Source organism: Emydura macquarii, unplaced genomic scaffold (assembly GCF_026122565.2).
Source record: "Emydura macquarii macquarii isolate MOO-44397 ecotype Brisbane River unplaced genomic scaffold, CSIRO-AGI_Emac_v2 contig_1253, whole genome shotgun sequence".
In the NCBI taxonomy this organism is placed as follows: Eukaryota; Metazoa; Chordata; order Testudines; family Chelidae; genus Emydura; species Emydura macquarii.
Window position 1 is genome coordinate 53,422,954 of NW_027131390.1, and position 24,423 is coordinate 53,447,376.

Sequence of the window (24,423 nt, forward strand, 5' to 3'; positions counted from 1 at the left end):
TTTTGGCGCAGTTCTCGTGTGTGTGGGGGAGGGAGCTAGTTGGCTGGTGTCTCTCTGTTGGTTCCTGAGTGGCTAGGCAAGGCACTCACATAACTCAGCAGGTGTCTCTGCCTGAAGATGGCTCTGTAAGTGTAACTTGTTGACAGCATCACAGAGTGAGAGGCAACCGAAGTTAACATTCATGTGATCTAGCTGGGTGTGGTGATCTGCAGTGCTGTGAGGCTAGGAACAGTGCCTGGAGGGGCTTGCTGCATGTTATCACTAGCAAGGCATTGTGAGGGACAGCCAAGGCTGGATACTGAAGAGGGCACAGCATTCCCACAGTTTTCAGGTTGCACCATGGGGGCCTCGTCAGAGTGTATATCTGCATGTTGCTGGCATTTGAGTTCAGTCATCTGTTTACCTAGTGATGGCTGCATGTAGTTATTGAATAGAACTGGGAAGAGAAATTGAGATGGCAGTTTCCCATCATTACTCATTGAAGAACTTAAACTATTTAATTTCTGAAACTTCTCTCAAGCAGGATAGTTATATCTGGTGGTTGACAATGTTGAATGCTGTAAAGAAATCCAGGAAGATGAGAATGGATATTTGTCCTTCATTGATGCAAAAGACATCAATGAAAGCTTGGTGGCAAGACTTGGGTGTGAGACTTGAGAATTATCCTGTAGTTTCAGTTATTAACATTTCTTGTCATCTTTGTGTGGGGCAAGGTAATTGTGAATGAATGACCTTTGCATCCTGGCTATGGAGATGACAGTAGTACTTTCATAGTTAATGTTGAGTTGACATTTTAACTTGAACCAGGACTAAGATCCCTTTGTCTGACTGGTTAAGGTGCTAAATACGCATATTAAAATTCATGTGCTCTTCAGAGGAGAAGTGGATCTTCTAGCTCACTTTCTGGATTAAATATTTCCTCTCTATTCCAGAATAAACACATTAAAATAATTTTTGTAAATTCAGCATTTCTCACCTCTTTTTTGACTTGGATGATCTCAGAAATAGAATAAAACACTGTCTAATTGTTCAATACAATAAAGTCTCACTGGAAACTGATGCATAGGCTATATTTAAGGAAATTAGGTTGTGATAAAGAATTTTATATTTTTATATTTTAAGCAATTGTTGTGTCCATGTCAATAGTTCAGGCCTCAAATTGTGTCATTGTGACATCAGAGGTAACACAATCAAATCACTCTTTCCTTACCCCAGTTCTGTTGGCTGAAGTAAATCTGAGGGGACCTTGGCCAAATGTCTAGAGTTTTCATTGGCAGGCTACTTGATTATCTGTTCACAAACAGAACACTAGATGGCCTGGTTATCTATGTTCCAGGCTCAGAGGCAATTGCCTGTCCGCTTAGAGATAGCAGAGAGAAGTATAGCAGCATCCATCCTCTGTTAGCAGTCTTCAGACCTTCATCCTCACATATATTGTGATGTAATCTGTTGTGTGGAGGGGGAGAGGTGGAAGTAGTGTCTACGCAATCCCTGTGAAGGAGTAGGTGGAAGAATTATTGCATTGTGGAGGAGCTTCTGCTAGCATAGCATCTTGTCCTCATGGTAATAGAATTTTTTGACCCAAGTGGAAGAGAAGTGGAAACTAAAAGGGCTGAAAAGAGAGTTGGAGAATCATGGAATCCCTGACTTCCAAGGCCATTGTTACAATGTGCCACCAACACTACAGTTCCGTTGTAGGAGAGGTGTTTGCCACAGCAGCTGTGCATCAGCATAGCCCAACACGGGTAGCTGGATAGATTTTCTCTGTCCTTGGAGACTTTATCAACCATACAGATATCTTAAGCTCCCCAGGATTCCCTCCACTGCCTCAGATCAGAGTACCCGCTGAGCTCCTGTGTTTCTCATGCCTTTTGTGTCCTGATCCATCAGAACCTGTAGCCCTCATGAGTGCTTGGCTAGCTTCCCTGAATGATCTGTTTTCCTGCTTCTTATTTTTTCCAGCATGCAAATCTTTTGCAATAGGGGCAGTTTATATAATCACTAATGTTTAATATTCATAAAGAGTCTGTAATAGGGCAGTCCAGTAGTTGCTGCTACAGTAACCTTCAGAAAAATACTCAATTGCTGCCCTCTGGTGGACATCCCTGAGGTATTATGACTGGAAGCATAATTCTTGCTATATAGTGGCATTATATTGAAAAATACAATATTTTTGAGAGGCTGTAGAAAACTAAGAATGCTAGTTAGTCAGTCTACACAAGTTCATCATCTTAGACATAGAGAAAGTATACAGACAATATATATATGATAGAAGGTAGGCTGCATTTTGAAATGTATTGAAACTTGGACATTTGATTAATTTGTACTGTTCAGGTCAGATCCTAAGTGAAAAAAAATGAGAATTGACCTGAAATGAAGTGCCATGGTACCTACACTAAGAAGGAGAATCCATTCCAGGTGTTGCAGCAATACTGGGGGGAGACACTGAATAACTTACAGTTGAGGGACAAGGGCACAGAAAGACTATGGTATATGGGGCAATTTAAGAATGGATTGAAGGACAGGATGAGCTGAGGTTAAAGCAGAAGTTGTTAAATGGGGTGGGAGTTGTAGTCAATCCTTAAAGGAAATCCAGTAAATTATGAAAGTGGTCCTCCTAGGTGGCTATTGGCTATACTTGGGATAGATTCAATAACAGTTAGTATTGAAGGATATAATAAACTAGTTAGCACAATCCTTGATCAGACAAACTAGGCAGGAATGAACAAAGGCTGGAGGGTGCCTAAGGTGATACTGGACAGATTTGCAGACCGAGGAACTAGTTGTTGAGATGAATGACTTGTTCTTCACAAAATGAGTGAATTGGAGATGGAGGTTGCAGAGCTCTTGTGAAAAGCTATCACAGTTGGTCTTAAATTTCTTTTAATTATCATAATGACCTAGAATGCTATAGTATAATAAATGTTAACATGTAGAATAATGCATGTGGAATTATTTTATTTTTCTATCATGTGTAGGAAACCTCCAACCAGTTGCTTGTCTAGGTTTTATTTTATGGTGATTGCGCTACATACATTTTAAAATTATCTTAGGTTACTCTTTAAAAGAAAAAACAAAAGAAAAACTAGCATGCTGTTCAAGAGACTAGCTTGAAATTGTTCCACAGGCAACTTCACTGATTGAATCTTCATTATACCATGTAATGCAGTAATAGCTCTTGGCGACTATGAATTTGCCGTGTCTGATTCCTTTGTGTAAATGTAGCATTGTTTTAAATTTAGATACTACACACATTTTTAGATAATATCCACCCATAATACTATATTATCAGCAACGTAAACTACTGTATATAAAATAGCCTTAAACCAGCAGCTGTGCTATATATATATTGAGTGGTGGTTATGCTACCTATAAATGATTCAGTGGGTTACTGGGAAACCCAGGAATGAAAAGTGTCAGGCAAAATATGTTGACACTTTCTATGAATTTCTAAGTCAGAATTGACTCATTAAGTCAAGTAACATTACCATGGAGGAAGATCCAAAACTTCCCTCCCTTTTTCCTGCTTGTTTCACAGCATCTGCCTTAGTAGTCTGTCACATTCTTTAACTTTTACGTCTCTTGTTCACTTTGGAATTCCTGTCCTATCTTGAACAAACTGTTCATAATTTCTTCAGTTATTCTTCCTCTGTCTACTGGCTTTCCCCCTCAGTCCCTACTGCTGTCCTTCCTATGGTTGTCTCTCCTCATTCCTCTTTTTCCACTCAGTGACTCAGCCCTATTTTCTCTTTTCAGTTCCCTACCCTTATCTTGGCAAAGTCACCTTTCACATGCACAATTCATGCCTCTCACTTTCTCTCCCAAATTTCATTTGAATTGAAAGAGCTAATCCAGAGCTACAACTTGGTATTCACTTAGAACATTTCTTGCTCTTGTCTGTTGTGTTGAATTACCTCTTGATAATCTCCTTAACTTTCAATAGCTCATCACTTTCCCTGTACCTCTGTTATGCTCCGTGGACTTCCAAGATAGCAACATCTAATTTTTCTTATGTGCTCTTTCCCCTCATTCTTTAGCCTTCCTAAGTCAAACCACTGGTCTACACCTACAACTCTGCTTTTCTATAATTAGTTCTTTCCCTTCTCACAGTCTTACTTTTTTCACTGTTCCCTTGGCTTGCCTCATACCTTATTTCCATTTCACTTGCTTTTGTTCTTGTGTCGCTGAATATGGCTGAAGGAAGTCAGCATGTTCTTTGACATCAGTTTTGTCCCCTTTTCAGTTTAGGCAGCCTCCTAACTAAACAATGTTGCTTTTCCTCTGTAATGGTTTTGCTCATGTAACCCCTGCTGTCTATTCTCGAACCATAATGCTCTTCCTCCTTGCTCTCTGCTCATTCTCCTTTCAATTTCTATAAAGAATAAAATTAGCACTTTGATAGCTAGAAGCTACAGTTTTCATTCCTGTTCTTCTAGTCTATCAAATGTGCCATGTTTCTCTCATCCTAAATCTTCTTCTCAAAACCCAACCTCCTGATTTAGATAGGATGCGTTTAGCTAAGGTCATTTTGTATTTTGTTGTTTTCATAAATACTTGCCAAATAATTATTTTTTAGGTTGTGTAGTAAATTGCCATTTCTAAAGGAAGCATTGACTTTCTCTGTAATGGATCAAGGTGTTCCTTTTTGGCTTTCACTAGCCATGATTATTATGGGTCTTGGTTTTACATAGTTATTTGCACTTTCCTCAGTTCAATAACTTTTTCATGACTGACCCAACTTTAAAGAAAACTACCTGTAACCTTTCTGCCAATCAGAGTTGGCAGCAACAAGGGCCAGGTTCAATATCTAGGGATTCCTTTCAACAATACAACACAAAACTGGGTCAAACCCACACCAGTCACCTGGGAAATGTCACTCCACCCCCAGGGCGCTCCCAAAAGCAATATTTCACCTCTTGCAAGCACAGAGTCTGAGTGTAGAAAGGAAGGGAGTAACTCAAATACTAGTTTGGGAAAACAGTGCAAAAAGAATCCATAAACGCAAACATTCATGAGCAAAACCCTTATCCTAGAGTACAGTGGGCAGCCAGCATCCTTTGCCTTTCCCTTCTTTCTCCGTACACCTCCATTCACAGTTGTTGCTCTTAGTCAATAACGACCTAGAGCTCAGGGGTGCATCCAAGTGAGTCCACCTCCCACCATGCTGGGGGGTGGGAGAAGGCTCTGTGCTTGCCCTGCAGACTGTTGTAGCTACATCTCCATCTCCATCAGGTGCTCTGCTTTGCTAGTCCCCTCTGCTTGTCACACTGCCTGCTCTGCTAGCCACTTGGCTGGCCAGCTGTTCTGCTTCTGTGTCCTCTGCGGGTCAGCCTCATGAGGTTTCCCTAGCTGTTAGTGATTTCAGCTCTTAGTGGCTTCAGCTCTCAGTTCATGGGGAAACCTCATTGCTGTCACAGAAGTGTTGTCCCTGCACCTAAAACAACAAATCACTCCAAAAGGAATCTTAAGTAGCTCTATCTTTTGAACTATGGGAGGGGGAGGTCATACCATACTTGGGGCTCTTAGGCAGAACCCACTCTTTCAGGCAGCAGTACCAGTCACCACCCTCTACGGCTTTCACAGGCTCTGGCATGCAAACCCCTAGCTTGCCCAGTTCTGTTCAGATGAGAGCGATGTATCAGAACAGACTAAGCACAGTTCTGCTGCCATTTGTTCGTACAATAAGAGGGTCAACATTTCATTATCCCCGCAATTAACATTAAAGTCATTTGTAACCCAAAACCAGCCAAAAATGATTGTTTGAGGCATAGCAATCCATCATGCTGAGCACCTGGGTGTGCTCATGCAAATACAGTACCCCTCTTCCCCCTTCAGCTGGCCCAGCAAGGGAGGATGACTCAGACACTGCTTATATACCTTCTGCGTCCTAGTCTAGTGTTCCTTTATTTCAGAGATGCTATCTTGCAAGCAGCTGACTTTTTTTTCTATAAATAACATTAAATTTGTGAGGTAATGTTAAGAGTTTGGGTTAAACTGGCTTAATCTTAGGAGCATTTCTTTGGATTCAGATTTTGTAACAGCTGCTATTAAGTCAGGTCTCATGGCTTGACACCATTTTGTAGGATTGTTGAGCTCATGTCTCATACCACATATGCACCAGTCTCTACCTCATCATCCTTTTTAGGCAGGTGATTGTGGGGGCTGCTGTAAGGCCGTCAATAGTAGAGATCAACAATTGGTTGTAGTATGTCAAGTTCATTGGTGCCTTGATCTTACAGCTGCGTGGCCTTTTCTGGAAGATTGCTGGTACCATGATTCTTTTGAGGCCACCCAAAAGGATCCTAATTTAGCAAATAATAATTGGTAAGAGTTACCACACAATAATGTCAACATTGTCTCAGGAGAAGTTGTGTTCTCTCTTTGAGTGATTGCTCATATGCATTCCAATTTGGGTGTGTGCACGCCCCGTGCACAGATTCCCGGAACCTTTTTCCTTAGCAAGCCCCACAGGGCCAGCTCAGACGCCTCCTGGAGTGCCACGCTCATGTCGCGGTATAAAGGGCGCTGCTGGCCCCGCGGACCCCCAGTTCCTTCTTTCCGCCTCTGACGGTTGCTGGAACTTCTGCCACTTGCCGTTGCAAGCAGCAGTCCCTAGCTAATTGCATTGATTAGAAGATTAGAGATCAGTTGTTTAGAAGAGACTATTGTTATTCAAAGACAAGGGCAGTTAGTTGAAGCCACTGACTTTGTGTTCAAGGGCCCTTAGGGGTTTTTGACTGGAGCCATGCCTGGCTCCGCGGGCTTCAAGAGCTGTTCCCTCTGTGCAAAGCAGTTTCCTGTTAGTGACCCTCACGATTGCTGCCTCCGTTGTCTCGGAGAGCAGCATTGAAGAGAGAAATGCAGGATCTGCAGTCCTTTAAGCCCCGCACCCAGAAAGAACGGGATGTGAGACTGAAGTCACTTCTCATGGAGGCTGCGCTCTGACTGGCGTCCGAGCCGTCCAGGTCACCGGCACCGAGTGTACGCTCGGTGCAGAGCGCACCGCCGGCACTGGCTGCGGCACCGAAGGCTTCGGTGCCGAAGAAGATCAAGACTGCTGGCACCGCCTCCAGAGACTCCTCCCATCCACAGAAGCAAGGGGAGGAGAAGGAGACACCCCAGCCACGTGCTGTGGAGGTTTCTCCGGCACCGGTGTCCCCTCGTAGGGAGCCTCCCCCGACTCTAAAAGGTGGGGGAGTGCCTCTACAAGGACCGTCGACGCCGGAGGCGTTCGATGCGGCAAGGGCCCTCATGGCCTTGCCCACGCCTCCATCCCCCCATCGGCCGAGGGGCACGGGACCGGCGTCTCGGGGCAAACCCGCGCTGGGTGGCCCCGGTGGGTGGAGGAACCAACGTTCTCAACCCTCACCCAGACGGTCACGGAGGGCGGAGAGTGCATCCCCTCCGAGCTCTGACTCTAGGTCGTCGAGCGCCGCGGCACCGGGGGCGGCCTAGAGGCACAAAAAGCGGGCGCTTGGCTGTCAGAGCTGACTCCAGCACCACCCAGGATTCGGTCTCGAGCGCGGAGAGGCATGGCGCTGTAGGAAGGGTCGGGAGACCCCCTCCAAGATGGCACCGACCGCATCGGTACCGTCCTCTACCGTGGGGGCACTGGCACCAGGACTGTCACCGCTGCCAGATCCACCGAGGCAGCAGACTTCCCTGATGTGGTCGACGCCGTCCGTGCCTCTGACTCCACCGGTACCGCTACCGACGGCACTGCCTCAGACGGCACCGGCGACACCGGCACCGCCATTTGCGGCTCCAGGCATGTCGGCACCGTCGTACGCGGCACCGAACTTGGTGGCACTGTCATATGCGGCACCGAGCCTATCGGCACCGAGGCACGCACTTGCCCTGACAGCCTCGGCACCGAGCTTCGCGCTGGAAGCAGTGCAACGTCCATGGTCGAGATCCTCGTCGCGTAGCCGTAGAAGCCACCACTCCCACTCCCATGGCGGGAAACGCAGACATAAGCGGTCCGGCCGCAGACGAAGAAAATCCACTAGTTCGTCTAGTCGGTCTTCATCCAGGAGGCATCGTAGGCACCGGCGCTACTCTTCCTCCTCTTCACAGAGCCGCTCCCCGCAAAGGCGTCATAAGAGACGGTCTTGGGACTCGGGGTGCAGGGATCACAAGGGGGATGCTGTGCAGTTGCCTGTACCAGGGTGGCAGCAGGGACCTTGGCACTGGCCGTACTGGGGTCCGTGGGCAGCTCAGCAGGCTCAGGGCGCTGACTCGCTCCACTCCGGGGTGGTGCAGCCTCCCCCTCCACCTTCACAGTTGCCATCACCCATTCCCTCTGATGGGGAATCAGACCCGGAGGAAGGCCCATCTACAGGGCCTCTCCCCCGTCCTCCTCTTCATCCCCTGACGAAGGCACCTCCAGGGACCATAAGATGCCCCTCTTTGATTTTAGGGCGCACCAAGAACTCCTTAAGCGGGTGGCTAATAAGCTAGGGCTACCACTTAAGGAGATGTCTGAGGAGGAAGACCCATTGTTTGGCCCTTCAGGGTCCTCAGGCCCTTCATGTGTGGCCCTCCCCGTTCATGACAGGGTCATGAGTATTGCCAAGGTCCTATGGCAAACTCCTTCCTCTGTTCCCGCAACATCCAAGGGAACAGACAGAAAATATTATGTACCTAAAGAGAATTTTGAATTTCTCTATAGCCACCTGGCTCCTGGCATCCTGGTAGTTGATGCGGCGAATCAAAGGGATCGCCAGGGCGGCCAGGGGAGTACCCCTAAAGATAAGGAGGGGAGGAAATTGGATTTGTTTGGCCGCAAGGTGTGTTCCACAGGGGCATTACAATTGAGGGTGGCTAACCACCAGGCCCTCTTGGGCAAGTATAACCAGAATTTATGGGCCTCACTACAGCGGTTGGTTGCTGCCCTTCCCCCGGAGCAGGCAGCAGACCTGGCCACGGTGGCACAGGAGGGAGAGGCCGTGGCCCAGCCGGCTTTGCAGGTGGCCAGTGATGCAGCCGACACCACCAGCAGGGCAATGGCTTTGGCCATAGTTATGCGCCGCTGTTCTTGGCTACAGGCGTCGGGGTTGTCAGTGCAGGTCCAGCAGGCCATTCAGGACCTCCCCTTTGAGGGATCCGCCCTCTTTTCGGAGAGGACGGATGAGAAGTTGCATGCCCTCAAAGATTCTAGGTCCACCTTCAGGACCCTAGGGCTGTACACCCCTCAAGCAGCAAGACGCCAGTCTCGCCCACAGCCTCAGCGCCAGCCACCTCCCCTGCCCAGGCCAGCCCCTAGACCCACTCAGCAGAGGAGGGGGCGAGACCGTTTTCGAGGGCCTAACTGCTGGGATCGGCAAGGCTCCTCAGCGCGGGCGCAGCAGGGCGGAAAAACCAGCAGCGCGAATGGTAATAAATGCTTTGACAGCAATTATGAGGGTGGCACTTTTTCCTTCCCCCTGGGTCATAACCAACCCTTCGCGAATAGGCTTCGGCCGTTCTACCATGCTTGGGAGGCAATTACGACGGACCGTTGGGTCCTGGGAGTCGTCCTCAGGGGATGCGCCCTGCAGTTTACGGCTTCTCCTCCGGAGTCTCCTCCTACCCCGTCAAATATGGGGGACCCCACACACAAACAGCTCCTACTACAGGAGGTCCACTCTCTCCTAGAGCTTGGTGCGGTAGAGGAGGTTCCGCAGGCAGAAAGGGGAAAAGGTTTCTACTCTAGATACTTCCTGATCCCCAAGACCAAGGGGGGTCTGAGACCGATCTTGGACCTCCGTCGTCTGAATAAGTATATCAGACGGACTAGGTTCCGCATGGTATCCCTTGCCTCCATAATTCCGGCCCTAGACCCTGGGGACTGGTACGCTGCCCTCGATTTAAAGGATGCTTATTTTCATATCTCCATTTTGCCGGGACATAGGAGGTTCTTGAGATTCAGGGTACAGGGAGGCCACTACGAATTCATGGCACTACCCTTTGGCCTGTCCTCAGCCCCAAGAGTCTTCATTAAGTGTATGGCGGTAGTGGCGACCCACTTACGCCTTAAGGGGGTTCAAATCTTCCCTTACTTGGATGACTGGCTCAATAAGGGTAGATCATGTGAGCAGGTGCAGCACAGCCTGGAGCTGGTTTGCGCCACATGCACCAGACTGGGCCTGCTCATTAATGAGCAGAAGTCCACGCTCGCTCCGGTACAGCGTATAGACTTTATAGGGGCCTCCCTGGATGCCATACAGGCCAGAGCGTTCCTATCTCGGCCGCGTTTTGAGGCAATGGGATCCCTGATACAGACTTACAAATGTCTCCCATGACGACGGCCAGACGCTGTTTACAGCTGTTGGGGCATATGGCAGCCTCCATGTATGTAGTGAGGCTGGCCCGCCTTAAGCTAAGGCCCTTACAAGCATGGCTAGCGTCTATCTATGCACCCTCTAGACACTCACTGACTAAGGTGGTCACGGTTCCCCCACAGGTGCTGTCCTCCCTCAATTGGTGGAGGGACCCGAGAGAGGTGCTCAAGGGAGTTCCGTTCAGAGACCTGACTCCATCAGTGACCATTATCACGGACGCCTCGGATATGGGATGGGGAGCCCACATCAGCGGAGGCCTGAGTACCCAAGGGTTATGGTCACCGGAGGAGAGAGCTCTACATATCAACGTCCGAGAGCTCAGAGCAGTCCGGTTGGCCTGCAAAACCTTCCTCAGATTCCTGAGGGGCGAGGGGGTCCGGGTCCTCACGGATAGCACAGCAGCCATGTTCTACATGAACAGGCAGGGGGAGCGCGCTCCTCGGCCCTGTGCCAGGAGGCTATGAGTCTGTGGGATTTTGCAGTGAGACACGATTTTCATATCTTTGCCTCTCACCTCCCGGGGATCAGGAACAACGAGGCAGACCACTTAAGCAGGTCATTTTCTCCCTGGCACGAGTGGTCGCTTCACCACGAGGTAGCGACTTCAATCTTCCGTGTGTGGGGCACTCCCCTTCTGGACCTCTTCGCATCCTCGCACAACAAGAAGTGCCCAAGATACTGCTCACTCTGAAGGCATGAGCTGGGCTCCCTGTCCGACACGTTCTTAATAGAATGGTCGGGGTCCCTGACGTACGCCTTTCCCCCCATCCCTCTCCTCCCTCAAATCCTCCTCAAGATCAAGAGGGACAAGGCGGAGGTCATCTTGATCGCCCCAGCGTGGCCGAGGCAGTTCTGGTACAGTACACTGCTTGACCTATCCATTGCTACACCGGTCACACTCCCCACCCGGTACGACTTGCTCTCCCAGGACCAGGGGCTCCTGCACCCGGACCTGGACTCCCTCCATCTGACAGCTTGGAGACTCTCTGGCTGACGGAGGGTGAAAGGGCCTGTTCCTTGCAAGTCCAACAGATTCTACTTGGTAGTAGAAAACCCTCCACGCAGGTTACATACCGGGCGAAGTGGAGGCGCTTTACGACTTGGGCGGAGACCAGGGGTATTATTCCTACCTGCTCTCCCATACAGGTGATTCTAGAATACCTTCTAAGTCTTAAACTCCAAGGCCTGGCCTTGGCCTCTTTGAAGGTACACCTGGCGGCTATTTCGGCTTTTCACCAGCCGATGGAGGGACGGTCGTTGTTTTCCCACCCCATGTCGGTTAGATTCCTGAAAGGGGTGGAGAGAGTGTTTCCACAGGTTCGAGACCCTGTCCCTCCCTGGGATTTAAACCTGGTCCTCACCATGTTGACAGGACCCCCCTTTGAGCCCATGGCTACATGCTCCCTGCTCCTCCTCTCCTGGAAGGTAGCATTCCTGGTGGCCATCACTTCAGCCAGGAGGGTCTCTGAGTTAAGAGCACTAACTTCGGAGCCCCCTATACTGTTTTTTATAAGGATAAGGTCAGGATGAGGCCCCACCCAGCCTTCCTTCCCAAGGTGGTGTCCCAATTCCACTGTAACCAAGATATTTTCCTCTCTGTGTTTTTCCCGAAATCACATGGTTCGGTTGAGGAACGGAGATGGCATTCGTTGGATGTCAGGCGGGCCCTGGCACACTACGTGGAGAGAACCAGACCCTTCCATAAATCGACACAGCTGTTCGTAGCAGTGGCTGACCGGATGAAAGGCTCCCCCGTCTCCACCCAGTGACGGGAGTTAGGAGATAGAGAAGGTTGGGAAATTGTTAGTGGATCATTCCAGCAACAACAAAGATTTAACAGCTCATTTGTTTTATGGAATTTATTTTTAACCATTTGATAAGGGTGCCCAGAGTTTGGCATGGGTGCCCTTCTGTGCAGGATACATTTAAATAAAAAATAAATTTGTTGCAGTTTTTGGTCAGTTTAAAAGGTAGCCCATGAAGGAACAAATTGCATTAATCCTTATCTTTGCTGCCTAACGAATTATTGTGAAGCAAGCACCCCTTTCTTTTTAAAGATCCACTGTTGTAAGTGCTCTAAAATCTGTATGCTTGCTTTGATTGTTTCAAAATTTGCTGTTCCTCATGGGTGTGCGAGATAGGGTCAAGTGGTCCAAATTTGGGTCTATTTGAATGGAGGATTACCAAGATACTGCCTCCCTAAAAACAGCTTCTTCTTGTAACGTGGTTCTTGTAACTTTTTCCTCACGTACTTGGGGCTCAAACAGTGGCTCTAATCAGCACCCCAAGAGATTTGTGTTGCTTGGTATTTCTCAGCTTGTGAAAGGCACCAGGGCCCTTTTGGGAGAGCAGTGTTGGAAAAGTTGTTAACCTTACTTTGGAACTCTAGGTCAGCATGGACTAAACTGACGAACCAGAGAGATTGAATTGCACATGTGCAGCAAGATTATGGCTCTTTTAACAGCAACAGGGTTTCCAGGCAGTCTGTCATAGTAATTGAGTGGCTCAAGGTGACATACTCTGGTGACTGAATCTGAACACCTGTGATGAACATTCCCGTTGGCACTTTTCAGGGAATGTGTTGTGCATGTTCCTTGCTCTCTGCCTGCATTTTGTAAGGGCTCCTTTTGGAAGATTGGACTGAGACCAGCATTTCTGGTTTAAAATGAAACTGTGCTAAGCAGGGTGATTGAATCACGACTTTACCCATTTTCTGAACAATGGAACTAAGTATAATCAAAGGAAAGCAAGTCACCGAGTCACTTGCTGGGGTTGCTCCTGCTTTGAGCAGGGGATTGGACTAGATGAGCTTCTTCCTTCCAACCATAATCTTCTATGATTCTATGCTTTGGTCATGGGGGTTTCTGATAACCATGTATGAGCCAAGATTTGGGAGAGATTGCCTTTCTTGGAGGTCTGAACCCCCATTGTAAGATGGGATCTAAGCCCCTTCCCTGGTGCTGTGTGAGCCAGAATATTTGGAGGAGGGTGTCTGAGCCATTCTCCCCTCCCACCCCCCAAGTGACCTAAGGGGATTGTTGTCACAACCATCTTCATGCTAGCAATGTGTGATGTCAGTTTTTCTCTCCTGGTACAATGTAGGCCACAATAGGATATTTATTACACTTTACAAATCCATATACTATATAGAGAAATTGACCGACTCTCCTCCCAATCCCAAAAAAACAGCTTCATGCTTTAGTGGTGGTCCCAGGTGAACATAATGAAACTAGCATATGAAAACAGGAGTTGATGATTTTGGGGGATGTAAATGTACAAAATACCTGTCTGAATGCTCACCCTCCATTGTTGTTATGAGTATTTACCGTATATTATAACGGTAATGATTTTTTTAATTCCGGTTTTCAGGGTCTTTTAAGAAAAAAAAGCTTTCTAAGCTTTCTAATGGTGTTGCGAAGGGACATATCCCATGAATGTACATGTACAGAGAATGGAAGATGGCAAATGTAAAATAAGGCACTAACCTTTTCATTTAACTGTAAAGTTTGGAAGGATCTCTTCTGTATTCTGGTTCTAAGACGCATCTTACTAGGCTACGGCTACACTGACGGTGGCAAATCGCTGCCGTCAGATCAATTTCTCCGGATTGACTTACTAAGACACCTTCGCAAGTGGCGTAGTGCTGTGTCGACGGGAACGCGGTTCCAGTTGGCACAGTGCAGTGAAGACTGTGCGCAGAAGAGGAGCCCAGAAGTCGACGGGAGTTACGCAAGTTTTTTGCGTAGCTTGCATGAATCCCGGAGGTAAGTGTAGACAGGGTCTTAGTTAAGAACAATAGGCCCTAAACCTGTGTGCATTAGCAAGTCAAGACTAGAAAACCATAGAAGACAGTTTCACTTGCTAGTGCATAGTTTTTCATAAAAAAAAAAAATGCAGTAGTAGATAGGTTTTTACTTTAAGCCAAAAGTTTAATATCTTTTTGGGTTGAAAAACCTTTGTTGCAACCCGTTGTTGTTGTTGTTATTTTTTTTAACCCCTTTCAGCTCACCTTCTTAACAGGCTGCACAAAAATTTTCTAAAGAATTCTTATTACAAAATTACAGCACCAGTTGCTGGTTAAAATTGTCCTTTTATTTTCCAGAGAGCTTTTCATTTTGAGTTCAGATAAAACTTGACACATGCCTTTTCTGATATTAAATCATTACTTGTGGCTGAGCATTAAAAACTGTTTCCAATAGTCTAAGGTAGTGATGCGTAGTTAACTTAAGAAATTAGGTTAGGTTTGAGTTTAGGGTGGTAATAAAAGAGCAGAGGCACTAAAACCTACACTATTTATCTGTTGAATCTAAATTATGTAAAGTAGCCTCAATAAAAATCTTGAGAAGACAAATCTGAGAAGACAGAGATTTGAGGGCAAAATTGGTCATTCATTCATTGATGTTCCAGATGCTGAGTGTGGAACTGTTTTTTAGCATCCATGTATTCAGCTATAAAAATCACATTTTGGTTGAATAAAAATTGCTGAAAAGCTAAACTAAATGTGACCTTAGGTTTGGTTAATTAAAGTGTCATAACACTGAATAAAAATAGAGCTGTTTAAAATGTTGTCAGCTGAAGGAATATAAACGTAGAAGAGATTACAACTACTGTACTTGAAATTGAACAGGAAGAATTACAATTTATGATTGGTAGACTACTTTGTGTCTCAAACGTTCTTTGGACAAGTATCAGCAGAGAAAAAGCTCTGGAGGCAGGGTTGAAAATAGCTCCAAGAGCAAAGTAAATGCACTAATATGCAAGTTCAAGTGTGTGTCTCTGTGAGACAAGCAACCAAGTTCTGCCAGGAAAACCAACCTACTGCAATTTCAAGAACTTTTGGATTGGGTTTGTTTCCTCTCAATGGATGGAGCAAGTAATACTTCTTATTTGTAATAGTATAGGGAATGGGAACAAATGTAATTTCCAAAATGGGAAAATTCATTCTATGAACTTAATATGTAAAAAAATGTACGTGATGGTTTAATTAAAGACTGCATCATAGTGCATACATGCAAGGGGTCCAAAAGAAGGTTGTACAGGCAGTTTTACTTCTCTCATGAGATTAATGTTCACAGAGATCTGGCCTGTGGGAAGACTGTTATTATCTCTGACTAATTACTCACTGTAAATAAAGTGTGTGTGTGCAGTGGGGTGGGGGTGGCATACTTGGTCTGAACCGTGTAAAAAGTGAGAATTATGGATAAGTAGAGCCCCACCTGTTCATTAGGTCTGTGCACAGTTGCTATGTCTTACAAGTTTTCAAGGAACAGTTCTCCAAATAAACCAGGGCTCTTCATCTCAAGTTGCTGGTATGGTTGTGTACATTTTGGTATATTTTAGCTTTTCCTTTTCTCCTTCAACTATTTAAGTCTAAAGTATCTGGCAGTATTGATATAACAAGTGCTGAATAACTATCCCACTTACTCTCCAAAATAGCTTTACCTCATTGTCTCTGCAGTTCTTGTAATCTTTTCTTTTTTGCCATAAAGATGAACAGGATGAGACCAATGGAGTGATGAGGCTGATGTTGGAATTAAAATGGGCAAGTGACAACACAAGAAAATGGCAGATATCTAAATCTATCAACATTATTCAGAGGTTAGAATTTGAATTTGGTCTGGAATGTGAAAAATAGTGGAATAATTCAGAGCTTTGTAACATGGTCTGAATGACAGGCCAAGTATAAAATCAACTTCTGATAAGAGTTTGAATGTGACACAAAGATTGGAACATTAAATTAATTGGGCATGTTGTCTGATAGTGATCTGGAGCACTTGGTAAAGGGTAAGAAGGAATTTGATACTAAATGATTTTTTAAGATACTAGCCAATGGCAAATTAAGATTCAACAATTGGAAGTTGAAGCTAGACAGTTCTGACTGGAATAAGGTGTACGTATTAAATAGTAAGTGTAATTAACCTTTGGAAGAATTTACCGAGGGAAATTGTCCATTCATCATCTACTGAAATCTTTAAATCTGTATTGGATGTTTTCTAAAAGATACAAATTTATTCAATCTGAAATTATGGTCTGTGGTGTGCAGGTCATCAGATGAGATCATAATGGTGTGAGTGACCGGCCAAGATGACTTTCATTGCAGTGTATTAGGTCTGGAGAGGAGGAATAGATAGGCCAGAAGGGAGGCTTCCATATCTGACATTATTTTTATTAGTGATCAGGAGGAAAATATAAAATCAACTTTTATCATAAAACATATGATAGAAACAATTCAGTAACAGACATTTGTCATGGGGATAGAGAAGGTTTGGGAATTTTTGTGTTGTAAAGTGTAATGGGGGGCACTCCCAGTGCCTCCCAGCGGCTGGGTGTGGTACTGCAGTCTTTTTCCACTTCTGGTACCCCCTGTACGTTACTGATCTCACTAGGTGGATCTTCAGTGGCTCAGCCTTTCAGCCAAGTCATAGAGTCAAAAATGGACACCTTCTCAGGTAGCAAAGAGTTCAGCAAATTGTCTGCTTGTCTCTGCGCCCTTTAAATCCAGTCCTTCGCTTTGGCTTCTAAAGGAACCTTGTACCCTTCTTGGGACTTAGGCTGCTTTGCCAGTGGCTGTTGGGAGAACCTGGGCCTGCCCATTATTTTGGGTTCCAAGCCAGGGACCCTATAAACAGCAGCCATGTATTGCTTCCTTTAATTAGTTGCTTTTGCATTCCCTGGGCCTATTACCACCTGGTCCATTTTCCTTCGCCTGTTACCTTAAGGTTAAAATTCTCAGGACTGCTATCTCTCAGGTCCAGTAAATGTAGCCAGTCAAGCTCTTTTGGCCATAAAGGAGCATCCTTCCTTGCCTCTCTGGTCCCAGCCAGGAAATGACCTGCTAAGGTCCTGCTGCACCTTTTTTTCTGAACCTGCTGGGCTCTGATTAGCTGCTTACACAAGGTCTCTCTAGGCAGGCCTGGAGAACCAACCTCCATTGCTCCATCCTGGAATGGGGTCTAACAGGAAATCATGGCCTCTAGCATGGGGCCATGAAGTGCAAGATACGCTGCATCACATGGAGAAATATGAATTTGACAGTTTTGACATGTAGAGAGAATATAGGAGACAACTGAAGATAAGTCTGTAAACTTGGGTGATGGAGACTGTTGGACTGCAGTGAAGAAGCCTTTGGAAGGAAAGAGGCTCAGTTTTTTTTTCAGTATTGAGATTGAGCTGGCAACAGAACATCCTGGATTAAACGGTATAAAACATACCTTTCCCTTTGTTTTTAAATATAATTGAATTTTAACAACTTACCCAGTTTAGATGAATTGTTCATTCAGTGTAAAGTAGGCCAAATCATACAACTGTAGGATTGGAAGGGGCATCAAGAGGTCTTTTAGTTCTGTCCCCTGCACTCAAGGCAGGACCAGACGTTATCAAGACCATCCCAGACCTTGCTGCTGCTGACTCTGTCTGGCAGAAGGGTTACACTAGTGTTCAGAGTTGGAGTCAAGATCCAGGAATCAGAGCCAATGGTCATTTTTGTAAACCTCATTTTCAAGGAAGATAGAGCATCTGGTAAACATGGCCATTATGGACCTAGCATGAGTAATCCTGGCAGACATCAACTATGGTAGCCCTCAACTCCTGCAAAGTGGACAAAAATTACAGTTTTCATCAAGGAGGGCTGAGTTCTTTGATATGCAGGTGGTACCATCTTCATTAGTAGCTACCGCGGCTTATGAAAACTCATGTCTGAACAAAACCATTTGAAAGCCGTGCACCAAAGACTTGATTTATTTGACTACAAGGCATATTCATCTGTTAGTTTTCTATTTGAAATTGAACAATCAAGGCCTAATGACCAGATATGACTTCCTTAGTTTATCTATTTATGGAAGATGTGACATTTTCATAACTATCACCAGATATGAGGGATGAGTTGCTTTGATCAATATGAGTCAGTTAATTGCCAAAACCTGCCTTCCACATGCATTGGATGTGATGAATATTGTTTCTCAATCAACTGCCCCAGCAGAGGTAATGAGACAGAAGTTGGGCTTCTCTCAAGAAGTGCAGATTATAGTGGAGGACTTGCCTTTTGAGGGATTGGAGTTGCGCAATTGCAAAACTGATGCCCTTCACATGTTAAAGTATTCTAGGGGAACTCTTAGATTTTTCAAGTTCTTCACACTGGCTCCTAAAAGGAACCACATCAGGCAGCAGCCATATGCCTCACCAGAGACCAGCTGAGCCTTCCAAAGAGTCAGCATCTTCACAGAAGAAGACAGACCACCTGTACATCTTATTCATTGCTGTCTATGTTGAACAGAAGCATTCATTTTGATGGGACTCTTAGGAGATGTGGATTAACTTCTATGGATCCAAAACTGCAAACTTTTTCTTTTGGGAACTGTCTAATCTCTTTCAAGTACTCATGGTCCTCCATCACCATAGACCAGTGGTCATGGATATGATTACAACAAGATATTCTATCCAGTTTCACACTGTTGTGTGTGAGCTGCATCAGCTTTGCGCAGATAGCTGACACAGTAGACCTTGATTGAACTGCCATAGAAGACCACAGACTCAGTTCAGTGGCGTAGGCACTCAGCCAGGTTTATTGTTAATGAAGCATGGGCCTACTCTCCTATATGTGCTACAGGTACTCCAACATATGAATGCCCGTTACAATGAACTTGGCTCAGTGAGTGGTGGGACTCCCCCTCGGCTGGACAAAGACACCCCCTCTGTGACCCATCTTCGTACACTTGTACAAACAAGTTACGTACCTCCTCTCTGATGTGGTTAATTATCATTCTTTACCTTGTACCCGTTGGTTCAATCAAAATATCTCTATCTATCACCCTGTCCTAGACTTATTTTTAGGAGGGATCAGTGTGTTCCTGTGTCCACTTTGGGTAGTTTGTTTACACCATAACTTGGTATTGGGATGTTGAGGTACCACTCTTCTGGAATGTGTTTATGTGAATATCTAGCGCCAAGAACTGCTTATGTTTTTGCCATGTTCAGTGAACTTGCCAAGTAGCCATGTTTTGTAACAGGGCCTGACTTTTCCTCGTAGCCTGACTCTCTTGTTAGTTTTGCTTTATATCAGCAGGGCCTGATTTTAGTTTGGGCCTTAGGCCTTACCTCAGGTCCCATGCTTCAGACTCTTTCTTTCTACTACACACACTGCATACTCCCAACTCCCATTCCCTCTCTGTCTTTAGGGATTCATCTCACAAGAATCTACTACATCAAGAGGTCCTCTTGCTTTTGTCTTTTGGAGTAATAGAAAGGGTCCCTCCCCAGTAGCAGGTAAAGAAGTTCTACAGCAAACCCTTCCATATTCCAAAAAAGAAAGGATGATGGTGACACATCTTGGTCTTAAGAAAGATCAACACATTCATACAGAAATTGAAGTTCAGGATGGTCACCCTCACTTCAGTAATTACCTCTCTGGATCCACAGGATTGGTTCACATGTTTCGAACTCCAATATGCATACTTCCATACATTAACCCCATCACACAGTATGTAACTAAGGTTTGTGGCAGTCCTGCCCTTCAGAGTAATGACTGTACAGACAATATTCACCAAGGTGCTAGCAGATGCTGTGACACGTATGCTTACTTGGATGATTGGCTGTTATGATCAGGTATCAGAAGCCATCCATTATACTTCCAGTCTGTTCCAGAGCCTGAAAGTCAGCATATAGAAGTCCAGCTGATGTGCCATTCAAAGACTTGAGTTTATTGCATCAGTCCTGGACTTCATCAGGTTCATGGTTTATCCACCTCAGGCTGGATTTGAGAATTGATCTGTCCTAATAATAGTTGGAGTCAAATCCAAACCCCACAGTAAAAACTTGTCTTGTGCTTGGACACATGGCTTTGTGCTCCTTCATGCTGTCACATGATAGACTGCACCTTTAATACATGCAGAGTTTGCTAAGGTTGGTGTATATACTGGTCAAATATGTGGACATGGCCCTCTGTGTGCCTCTACTGCTATTATCCTCCCTGAAATGGTGAAAGAACCTCAAAAGTACCTATAAAGAGTAACCCTTTGCACTTCCTCTCTCGCCCGGAATTATAGTGATGGACACCTTGCTCTTGGAGCGGGGAGCAGACTTGAGTGATCTGTGGGTACAAAGCCTTTGGACAACACAGGAGGCATGGGTACACATGAGACTTTTAGAACTTAAGGCAGTGCTTAAAGCTTGTGAATCCTTTCTCCATCACATCAGAAGACAGACTGTCCAAATGACTGACAATACAGCTGTCATATTCTGTATCGTCAAAAGGATAGTGTGAAATATTCTGTGCTATGTCAAGAATTGGCTAGGCAATGGAATGGGTGTGTATTAGGAACCAGATTTCCCTCTGAGTGATTCCCAGAATGTTCCTCTAAATCAAACAGGACACTGCCAAACTGATATTGATAGCTGAGTCTGTCCAAGGCACATTGGGTTCCCACGCATTCTCAATGTGTCATTCTGCCAGCCAATGACTTTGCTTCTGCTTCCAGATCTGTTGTCAAGAGTGAAGGGAAGAGCCTACACCCAGATCTGAAGGCTCTTCATCTCATGGCTTGCCTGATGGATGGATTGATGTCGGAAGGAGAACAGAGTCACGCTTTTCAGCTGTCCAAAATATTTAATGAACAGTAGGAAAGACTAAGAGAGATTTACCTGGCAAAATGGACAAGATTTTGTTGGTGGTTTCATCAGAAGTCCTTGGCTTCCCAAGAAAACTCAGTGTCAGATCTTGGACTACTTGCTAGACTTGAAACAGAGTAACCTGATTCTTAACTCAGAGTCCATCTGGCAGCTATTTCTGCACTTTATCAGCCAATAGGCGAGTCTTTTTTCCTTTCACCCAACTGCATGAAATTCCTGAAGATGCTTTCACCAATGACAGAACCAGTGCCTTTGTGGAATCTTAAGTGGGTAGTCTAAGCTATGATGGGCCCTCCATTTAGCTGATGGCATAGTGCTCTGTTAACATTGTTTCTAGTTGCTAAGTTTATTATTGATACTAGCTCTGCAAGGAGGGCAGGAAAAAGCCAAGCACTCTCATGGCTGACCTTCCTTATACTGCTTTTTTTAATCTGGGCAAAGTGTCTTGAAGGACACCCTAAATTAATAAAATCATAGAAGATCAGGATTGGAAGGGACATCAGGAGGTGATCCAGTCCCAACCCCCTGCCCAAAACAGGACCAAACCCAGCTAAATCATCCTAGCCACAGCTTTGCCTAACCGCACCTTAAAAACCTCTAAGAACGGAGATTCCACCACTTCCCTAGGTAACCCAGTCCAGTGCTTCACCACCCTCCTAGTGAAGAACTTTTTCCTAATATCCAACCTAGACCTTTCCCACTGCAACTTGAGACCATTGCTCCTAGTATCATCTACTACCACTGAGAACAGCCTAGCTCCCATCCTCCCTGGAACCCACTTTCAGGTAGTTGAAGGCTACTATCAAATTCCCCCTCATTCTAGTCTTCTGAAGACTAAACAAGCCTAGTTCCCTCAGCCTTTCATATGTTTTGTGCTCTAGCCTCCTAATCATTTTTGTTGCCCTCTGCTGGACTCTCTCTCCAGTTTGCCCACATCCTTTCTGTAGTGGGGGTCCCAAAACTGGACACAATACTCCAAATGTGGCCTCACCGGTGCCGAATAGATGAGAATAATCACTTCCTTCGATCTGCTGGCAATGCTCCTACTAATGCAGCCCAATATGCTGTTAGCTGTTGACTCATATTCAGCTTCTTGTCCATTTTAACCCCTATCTCCTTTTCTGCTGAACTGCTGTCTGTATGACTATCAGCCTATGCCTAAGAACCATGATGGGGTGGAGGAGGGAAAGTAGGTGAATTTGCTGGTTCAAATGAAACTGTCTGTCTTCTGCATCAATCAATCATCATTAATGATCTGGAAGATGGAGTGGATTGCACCCTCAGCAAGTTTGCAGATGACACTAAGCTCGGGGGAGTGGTAGATACTCCGGAGGATTGGGCCAAAAGAAATCTGAGGAGATTCATCAAGGACAAGTGCAGAGTCCTGAGGTTTGGAAGAAAGAATCCCGTGCACTGCTATAGATTGGGGACTGACTGACTAGGCAGCAGTTAGGTAGAAAAGGACCTGGGGATTACAGTAGACAAGAAGCTGGATGTAAGTCAACAGCGTGCCCTTATTGCCAAGAAGGCTAATGGCATATTGTGCTGCGTTAATAGGAGCATTGCCAGCAGAACAAGGGAAGTGATTATTCCCCTCTATTTTGCTCTGGTTTGGCCACATTTGGAGTTCTGTGTCCAGTTTTGGGCCCCTCATGACAGAAAGAATGTGGACAAATTGGAGAGAGTGTAGCGGAGGGCAACAAAAATCATTAGGGGGCTGGAGAAAGAAGATGAAGTGTGTATAGAAAATAGATTTAATGCCTCATAGTTTTGTTTATTTGCAAATATTCCAAATATCAAAATTATTCCAACATTTGCAAATGTTGTGTATGTATTAGGCATACCTGTATTCTTTCATAAATCTTTACATGAAAACGTGTCCTTATCCTCAGATAGGGCATTTGATCATTGAGTTCCATAGCCTGTTATCCTTGCCTTTTGTTTCTACTTCACTTACTCCGCTTCTGGGTTAGGCTGCTTCCTAATTCCTCATAGTCCATTCTAGACTGATGGATTGCCTGTGTATGACAGTAAAACAACTTTGTCTTTACTTGTATCTTTGTCTTCTCTGGATGAGGAAATTAATCAGTTTTTATTTTTTCCCCTACTTGTGTCAATGTGTTTTTAGTTTTATTATTGAACTTCAAGTATGGGAAGCTATCTACTAGGCTTGTGGTGCTGATTTGGTTTGTATAGGGAGAGCACTTGTGTGCCTGAACTTCTATTAGGTGAGCTGCCTCCTAACTTTTTGTAGATGATCTTACCCAACAGTCTCAGCCAGATGGATGGATTTTCTGATATGGGAAGGTAAATTCACAGATAGGGACCAAATTGTCTTATACTCTTTGCTGTTCTTTTAATATATAGAATGGCGTCAAAATTTGTTTATGTACTTTCAAATATGTTTTGATTTTCCATCTCTCTGTTGGTGAACTCTGGCAAAGTTTGGAGGACTAGAGTGGTAGTATCAGGATAAACAGGAGCCTGAATGCAGTTCTGTTGTTGTCGAGGAGGAGAGGATTTTGAGTGCTAGGTAGTCAAATGTAGTGAGTTACTTGAATGCAGTTCCTTCTTAATTTAGAATTGGGATAATTGTAGCCCAAGTTTCAGATTAATAGGTCATCCCAGTTTCCCTTCACTACTTTTGTTGGGGGAAGTCAGGATTTACATCTTTTAAACAAAAACCAAAACCAAAACAAACCAAAACAAAACAAAAAACCCCTCCAAAAACTCCAACTACTAATAGAAGTGGTGGATTCTCCATCTATTGCTGTCTTCAGATCATTAGTGGGTGCCTTTCTGGAACTTATGCTTTGGCTAAATGCAAATTATACTTTAGTCAAACACAAGTTATTGGGCTCAATACAGGGGTAACTGGGTGAAATGTAAGGGTGTGTGGGATACTGGAGGTCAAGCTAGCTGATGAGAAGATCAATTAGGACATTACGATAAAGGATATTAACTTAGGGATCTATTTTTAAATTAATTTAAACTCAGACTAAACTATTGACTTATTTCTCTTTCTGTGCTTGAAGCAAGCTCTGAAATTCTCAATTGTGTGTGCTGTATTAGTCATATGGAATTAGGTGGTTGAATATCTGTTTCAGACATAAAACTCAACCTTAATTATGGAACTGCAATGATATTTTAAAACTGATTATTAGAGATATTTTACTCTGACAAATAAGTTTTCATTTTGATATAATTTTTTTTTTGCTATCATTGAGGCTGTAAGCCAGTTTTCTTTTCCATAGGGTAGAATCTTTTACTCCTGCTAAATTGTTGCCGGGTGTCATTCTCTTATTTAATGTTAATTCCTTCTGCTCATTGGTTTTAATTATCTTGACAGTGTTTCTTCATTACATTTAAATGGCTGTTGAATCAAGCTGTTAAGAGCCAAGAGCTCTTGTAATACAGCCTAGAGTACCTGAAATGCTCTTCTAGAAATATTGTCTTTTGTTACTTGTTCTCTAATCAG

At 44.9% G+C, this 24,423-nt stretch overlaps 1 protein-coding gene across 5 annotated transcripts in view; it reads left to right on the forward strand.

Moving 5' to 3' along the window:
* Nucleotides 1-24,423, forward strand: part of ADARB1 (adenosine deaminase RNA specific B1) — a 272,145-nt gene that overhangs the window by 42,970 nt on the left and 204,752 nt on the right. The window contains exon 1 of one of the 5 annotated variants that reach the window (XM_067548807.1): nucleotides 12,007-12,113. The exons of the other annotated variants lie outside the window; for them this stretch is intronic. The gene's annotated coding sequence lies outside the window, so the exon portion shown is untranslated. Of the gene's footprint in view, nucleotides 1-12,006; nucleotides 12,114-24,423 lie in introns of those variants that run through there. 5 annotated transcript variants of the gene reach the window in all.